Consider the following 8,338-nt stretch of genomic DNA (forward strand, 5'->3'; position numbering starts at 1 on the left):
GAGACCAAACAGGAAGAGTAGAAGGAACAAGAGTCACTTCAGGAGCTTCATGAGTTTCAAGTGGAATACTTGAGGGAGAGGAATAATTGAGATCAATAAGAGGCACGAAACTGGAGGAGTAACGGGTGGCATTGGTAAATTCAGGGTAACACGAGATTCTAAAAAAGCAAGTGGGGAAGAGACTTCATGAAATTGAACATCCCTTTTGACTATGACACTTTGATTAGAAGGATCAAACAAACTGTAAACTTTGGAATTCTCATCATAACCAATGAAGATACACTTGTGAGATTTGGGTTCTAACTCTTTTTGTTTTTCATCGGGAATATGAGCCCAACATTCACAACCAAACACCTTAAAATTAATAATATATGGTTTACGTCCATTCCATTTTTCCTCAGGGATAACATGCTTAACAACTTTAGTAGGACCTCTATTTAAAATAAAATTAGCACAACCAATGGCTTCAACCCAAAATTTCTTATGGAGTCCTTTAGAATAAAGCATACATCTAGCCATTTCAACTAAAGTTATGTTTTTCCTTTCTGTTGGGTTGTGTTATATTCTTTCCATGACTAACCTACGTAGTGAACTGGGGGGTTAGAGGGGGGGGGGGGGGTGCGAAGCCCCCCCTTTGTTGCACCGATTGCGCAGCGAGGGGGTCACAGGGGGCTTGAGGGGGGTGGGTAGCCCACCTCTATGGGGTCCGAGGCAGTGCCCCGGGAAAAAAAAAATTGGACCCTATATTAGGTTGGGCAAACCTACCTATGGTTTTTGGTCCATGGTTTTGGACGCGATGGTTTTCGGTCCATGGTATTGGATGCTTCGGCATGTATAAATATGTATTGTAACATTGAAAGGAACATAATGAAAAATCAAGCTAGTAGTCCTGATTTTGGAATCCAGGGGGAAATCTCTGTGTATATGTGTTTTAAGTGTTATGCTCTCGCATTGTTTATTTTCTGTGTTTTAGAATTCGTATGTAGTTAATTTCTGTACAAGGTTAAAACCTACATTTGGTATCAGAGTTGTTTTGGCTTGAATGGGACGCCTTTGTTGCTGAGGGGTTTTGCTCGGGCCTGTGGTAAACCTTGTTCGTTGGGGGATTTGCGAGATCGATTCTGGTGGTGAAAGAAGATGGCGAGTAGTGGAAAGATAGAGATCGAGAAATTTAATGGTTAGAGTTTTGAGTTGTGGAAACTCAAGATGGAGGATCTGTTGGTGGATAAAGATCAGTGGATCATGATAGATCCAGGTACTAAACAACGGGAGTGTCCGATGAAGAATGGAAGAAGTTGGATCGGAAGGCAAAGAGCACAATATGATTGTGTCTCTCAGATTCAGTATTGTTGAATGTATCAGGGGAAGCTACGGTGAAGGCTTTTTGGGACAAGTTAGGGACTTTGTACCAATCTAAGTCTCTAGTGAATAAACTATTCCTGTGGAAAAAGCTATATAACCTGAGGATGAATGATGGAGACTCGGTGAAAGAGCATCTGAACTCATTTAACACTGTGGTAAGTCAGTTAGCGTCTATTGATATTAAAATTTCATATGAAGATAAGTGCATCAATTTGTTGTGTTCTCTACCAGATTCATGGGATAGTCTGGTTATTGCAATAGGTAGCAATTCAACTGCCTTGTAGTTTGATGAAATAGTCTCATCCTTGTTGACGGAGGAGATGAGACGGAAAAATATGGAGAGCCAGAATGGTGATGCCTTGTCTATACGAAGACGGTCCCAGAACAGAAACAAAAATAAGTCATCGAGTGGGAGATCTAAATCTAGAGGGATATCTAAATCTACAGGAAAACCTGTAAAGGTGGTGTGTTGGAAATGCAGAAAGGAAGGGCACTACAAAAGGGACTGTAAATCTAAAGCTCTTGATAAAGGAAAGGGATCTGATGATGCTCCTTCTATAGAGGCGAAAACCACCTTAGATGAAGGTGGGGATGTGTACTTGGCTTCTTCAAGTACACATGTAGATCATGAGGCATGGTTGATTGACTCAGGTGCATCCTTTCACTTCACTCCCCATAGAGAGTGGTTCTATGAGTATGAGAAATACGATGGTGGTGATGTCTTCTTAGGGGATGATAGGAAGGCTAGAATCGTTGGTCGCGGAAAAGTAAAGTTGAAGTTGCAAGGTGGAAGGGTTAGAACACTTCTGGGTGTTCTGCATATTCTTGCATTGGCTAGAAATCTGATTTTTGTAAGCAAGCCAGATGATGCAGGTGTAAAAACATTGTTTGAGAAAGATACCTGCAAGATGGTTCGGGGAGCACTGGTATTGATGCGGGGAGTTCAGATTGGAACTCTGTACAAGTTGAAAGGTAGCACTGTTGTTGATGGGTGTAATAGTTCTGTGGTTCCTGGAAGTGGAGCAGAAAATCTAGTGGTCTCTGGAGAGAAGACCATGCTATGGCATCAAAGGCTTGGACATATTGGAGAGAAGGGCCTTCGAATACTTCATGGTAAAGGTATGGTAGAAGGTATGAGTAATAGCTCTCTGGATTTTGATTTCTGTGAAAATTATGTATATGGAAGCAGAATCGAGTGAGTTTCCCCTCTAGTGGTAAGAGGGCGAAATAGATATTAGAGCTTGTGCAAAGTGATGTGTTTGGACCTGTGAAGGTTCCATCATTGGGTAAGTCTGTGTACTATGTATCATTTATGTTAGAAAATTGTATATTATGGAGCAATGGAACACATAAAATATTGCAGAAATATAAACACAGAAAACGCATAAAACAAGAGAGACACAGATATACATGGTTCACCCAGTTTGGGCTACGTCCATGGAGAAACAACTAGTCCTTCCTTTTATATTATCCAGCAAACTGAAGAGATACAACCTACAAAAGATCTGCTGTAACACCCTCTTTTCTCTCAATCTCCTCTCTCTTCTTCACTCAGAATACAGATATACATAGACGCAATACAATTCTCTCATATATAGTGAGGGGTTGCCTTCTAGGGCAAAAAACCCTAAATTAAACATAACTTCTACCGTCAGATCATCCGCCTAATGAACGGCCCAGATTGCCTAGAAATTACTAGACTCTTACAAGGCAATTTTACATCTATTTTTAGCTTCAAGGGCGCTGCCCCCAAACCCCCAGAGGGGGATCGCTGGCCCCTGGACCCCGCAGCCGGGGGGGATTTATCCCCCCGCACCCCCCTGCGTGGAGGGGTGTACAGTCTTCCTGGGGTATACATCTGGCTAAAACATTTGAATACAGAAGATAATCAGGCTCCACACCCAACAATCTTCCACTTGGAGACTGATTATAGCAACTCCACCGCTGCTTCATTTGCCAGACATTGACTCCACTTTGGACCTGGCTGTTTCTCATCTTCTTCATCATACTTGAAGACCAATTGAAACTGAGCAGATTCTCAGTTTCTCCCTTGTTACAACTTTTGCTAACATATCTGCAGGATTATGGCTAGTGTGTATCTTTTCTAGCTTCAAATTTCCATCTTCCAACACTGATCGTATGAAATGGTACTTGAGCTGTATGTGTTTAGTCCTATAATGAAATGTTGATTTCTTTGCAAGATGTATGGCACTCTGGCTGTCACTGTATAACCTGCCCAACTCTTGCTTCTTACCTAATTCATCCAGAAACCTTTGTAACCAAATCATTTCTTTACTAGCCTCTGTAGTAGCAACATACTCTGCTTCTGTTGTTGAAAGTGCAACAACACTTTGGATTTTTGAAACCCAACTGATAGTTGTTCCACCTACAGTAAACACATACCCTGTTGTGCTCCTCCTGTTATCTCTATCACCTGCCATATCTGCATCAACATATCCCTGTAGAGCAATGTTTGAACCACCAAAGTATAATGCTTGATTTGTGGTACCTCTCAAATACCTGAGAATCCACTTCACTACCATCCAATGTTCTTTTCCTGGATTGTTCATGTACCTGCTTACAACTCCCACTGCATGTGCAATATCAGGCCTTGTGCATACCATTGCATACATTAAGCTTCCAACTGCTGATGCATATGGAACTTTAGACATATGAGCCATTTCTTCCTGAGTCTTGGGACACACTTCCTTACTTAATTTGAAATGGCTAGCCAAAAGTATACTAACTGGTTTTGCATTCTGCATATTAAACCTTTTCAACACCTTTTCTATGTACTCACTTTGAGACAATGTTAATTTGCGATTCTTCCTGTCTCTAATTATTCTCATACCAAGGATTTGTTTTGCAGCACCCAAATCCTTCACTGCAAATGAGTTTGCTAATTTTCTTTTGAGCACATTTATTTCTTGCATGTTAAAACCTGCAACAAGCTTATCATCTACATACAATAACAATATAATATCGCTGCCATAATTTTGTCTTTTGAGATAAACACAATGATCAGAGTGACATCTATTATAACCTTGTTCAAACATAAACCTGTCAAATTTTAGATACCACTGCCTTGGAGCCTATTTTAAGCCATACAAGCTCTTCTTCAACCTGCACACTAGTTTCTCCTTCCCTTTTACCTCATATCCTTGTGGCTGCTGCATATATATCTCTTCCTCCAAATCCCCATGGAGAAAGGTTGTCTTTACATCTAACTGCTCAAGATGCAAATCTTCAACTGCTACTAGACTTAAAATAGTTTTGATTGAAGTCATTTTAACAACAGGAGAAAATATTTCATCAAATTCAATACCTTTCTTCTGTGCAAACCCCTTCACCACAAGTCTAGCTTTGTACCTCTGTTTTCCTCCATCTTCTTCCTTCAGCCTGTAAACCCATTTATTCTGCAATGTTGTTTTACTTGCAGGCGACTTGACTAAGTCCCAAGTCTGGTTATGTGCTATGGAGTCCATCTCTTCTTTCATGGCTTGCTCCCACTTCTTCCTGGTTTCTACCTGCACTGCTTCTTCATAACATTCTGGTTCACCAGAATCAGTGAAAAATACATAATATAATGAAGGAGAGTATCGTTCAGGGGGTCTACTTATCCTAGTAGATCTTCTAACACCACTTTCAGGTGTTTGAAGTGCTTGTTGCTGTTGTGGTTGTTGTTCTGGCTGTTGATCATTAATTTTCAGGCACCATCACTTTTCCTGTGATATCATCAAGCACTGTGTATTCTCTGTTTTCTTTTTCCTGTTTCTTTTCCTGCAACTTATTCTTATACAAGACCTTTTCATTAAATATTACATCTCTGTTCCTAATGATTTTGTGATTTTCATAATCATATAAGCGATAACCAAAATCATTAACACCATATCCAATAAAGGTACATTTATTTGATTTTGCCTCAAGCTTTGTTTTATTTTCTTTGTTAATGTGGACAAAGGCTTCACAACCAAACGTCTTTAAAAATGAGTTGTTTACCTTTTTACTTGTCCATGCCTCCTCTGGAATACGACCATCCAAAGAACTTGAAGGCCCTCTGTTTATTAGATAAACAACAATATCTATAGCATCTACCCAAAATTGTAAAGGCAATCCTGCATGCAATCTCATGCACCTTGCACGCTCCATGATTGTCCTATTCATCCTTTCAGACACACCATTTTCTTGTGGTGTTCCTGGAACTATCTTCTCTCTGTGAATTCCATTATCTGAATAGTACCTATCAAACTCTTTGTTGCAATATTCACCTCCATTATCTGATCTGAGACACTTCAACCTTTTCCCTGCCTCATTTTCAACCAAAGCTTTCCATTTCTTGAAAGTATCAAATACATCAGATTTATTTCGAATACAATAAATCCATGTTTTTTTGGTTGCATCATCAATAAAAGTAACATAATAACGATATCCACCAAGAGATGATACCTGAGCAGGTCCCCATACATCTGTATGCACAAGCTCTAATTTTTCGCTCTTCTTTTCTTTCCCAACTCTAAGGAATCTGACTCTCTTCTATTTTCCATACACACAATTCTCACAGAATTTTAAATCAACATGCTTCAAACCTGGCAACAAATTTCTTGAGTGAAGAATTTGCATCCCCTTCTCACTCATGTGCCTATGCCTATGATGCCACAATGCCGTATCTTCTCCTGTAGAGGTTAAAGCATTAACAGAATTAGAAATACCATTGCATAAATACAATGTACCAACCTTTTCTCCTTTCGCTATTACCAAGGATCCTTTAGTGACCTTCCAAGTTTTATCTGTGAAAGTAGTTACGCAACCTTCACCTCCAACTGCCCTGTTGAAATCATATTTTTCTTCAGATCTGGAACATGCCTTACTTTCTTCAGTGGCCATTGATTTCCATTTTGTTGTTTTATGAAAACTGTACCCATTCCAACGATTTTATAGGGTTTATCATCACCCAATCGAACCTGTCCAAAATCTCCTTGAACATAATCATGAAAATGTTTCTTATCAGGTGTGGCATGGAATGAGGCCCCTGAATCTACCACCCAGGTATCAATAATATTTTCTAATGAAAGAATCAAAGCATCTTGCAACACATCACATGTTACATTCGCTTCATGATTAGTTTCTTGTTGTGTGTCTCCTTCTTTTCCCTTCCGAGACTTGCAGTCTTTCTTTAGGTGACCTTTCTTCCCGCATTTCCAGCACACTATCCCCGATCTGGACTTGGATCTGCCTTTTCTTGACTTATCGCGATATCCTGGGCTCTTTCCTCTTTCCATTTTTCTTCCCCTAGTCTCTGCAGTCAAAGCATTACCTAATGTCTCACCGAAGCTTTTCCATCGCATTTCCTCACTAAGGATTGCACCGACAACATCATCAAACTTTAAAGTACTATATCCAGAGACAGAGTTACTAATGGCCATAACTAAACCATTCCAACTTTCTGGAAATGAGCACAAAAATAACATAGCCCTAACTTCATCATCAAAATTTACCCCTAGAGAACTTAACTGACTTGTAACTGTATTAAAATCATTTAAATGCTCTGCAACAGATCCACCTTCTGAAATCTTCATATTAAATAAACACTTCATAAGAAATACCTTATTTGAGGCCGAGGGTTTTTCATATAGTTTGGCCAATGTTGACATTAAACCCTGTGTTGTCGTTTCCTTTGAAATATTAAATGCTACTGATGCCACTAGGCACAACCGTATTGTTCCAAGTGCCTTTCTATCCAGAATATCCCATTCTGTGTCTGTCATACTCGTCGACTTCTTTGTCTTTCCGCTCAATGGTAGGTACAGATCTCTCTGATACAAATAATCTTCCATCTGCATCTTCCACAGCTGGTAGTTTTGGCCATTGAATTTTTCGACCCTAAACCTACCATCTTCCACCATTGCTCCCACTCAAAGAAGGAACCCTTCTCTCCTGCGAGTTTATTAGCCAAATAGACCTTCGGCTCTGATACTAGTTGTTATAAAATTATATATTACGGAGCAATGGAACACATAAAATATTGCAAAAATATAAACACAGAAAACACATAAAACAAGAGAGACACAAATATACGTGGTTCACCCAGTTTGGGCTACGTCCACGGAGAAACAACCAGTCCTTCCTTTTATATTATCTAGCAAACTGAAGAGATACAACCTACAGAAGATCTGTTGTAACACCTTCTTTGCTCTCAATCTCCTCTCTCTTCTTCACTCAGAATACAGATATACATAGACGCAATACAATTCCCTCAATATAGTGAGGGGTTGCCTTCTAGGGCAAAAAACCCTAAATTAAACATAAATTGTACCGTCAGATCATCCACCTAATGAACGGCCCAAATTGACTAGAACTTACTAGACTTTTACAAGGCAATTTTATATCTATTTTTAGCTTCGGGGGCACTGCCCTTGAACCCTCGCAGGGGGACCGCTGGCCCCCGGACCCCCACGGGGAGGACAAGTCCCCCCCGCAGCCCCCCGCGTGGAGGGGTGTATAGTCTTCCTGGGGTATACATCTGGCTGAAACCTTTGAATACAGAAGATAATCAAGCTCCACACCCAACAATTTATAGATGACTTCTCAAGGAATACATGGATATATTTCCTTTAGAAGAAATTTGAAGTCTTTAACAGGTTTGAAGAATTTAAGGCTCTGGTGGAAAACCAGACAGAGAAGAAGATAAAGGTGTTGAGGACAGATAACGGTGGAGAGTTTTTCAGTAAGGAATTTGAAGAATTCTGTAAGAAGTGTGGTATAGCACGGTAGAAGACTACTCCATACACACCTCAGCAAAATGGAGTTGCAGAAAGAATGAACAAGACGTTAATGCAAAGGGCAAGAAGCATGCTCAGTGGTGCCGAGTTAGGATAGGAATTCTGAGCAGAGGTGGTGGAGACAGCATGTTACCTGGTCAACAGATCACCTTCATCAGCGTTGGAGGATAAGACTCCACAAGAGGTATGGACTGGTA

The sequence above is a fragment of the Pinus tabuliformis genome, chromosome 6 (genome assembly GCF_031772625.1).
Source record: "Pinus tabuliformis cultivar Carrire ecotype Pingquan chromosome 6, CPIR1, whole genome shotgun sequence".
Classification (NCBI taxonomy): Eukaryota; Viridiplantae; Streptophyta; class Pinopsida; order Pinales; family Pinaceae; genus Pinus; species Pinus tabuliformis.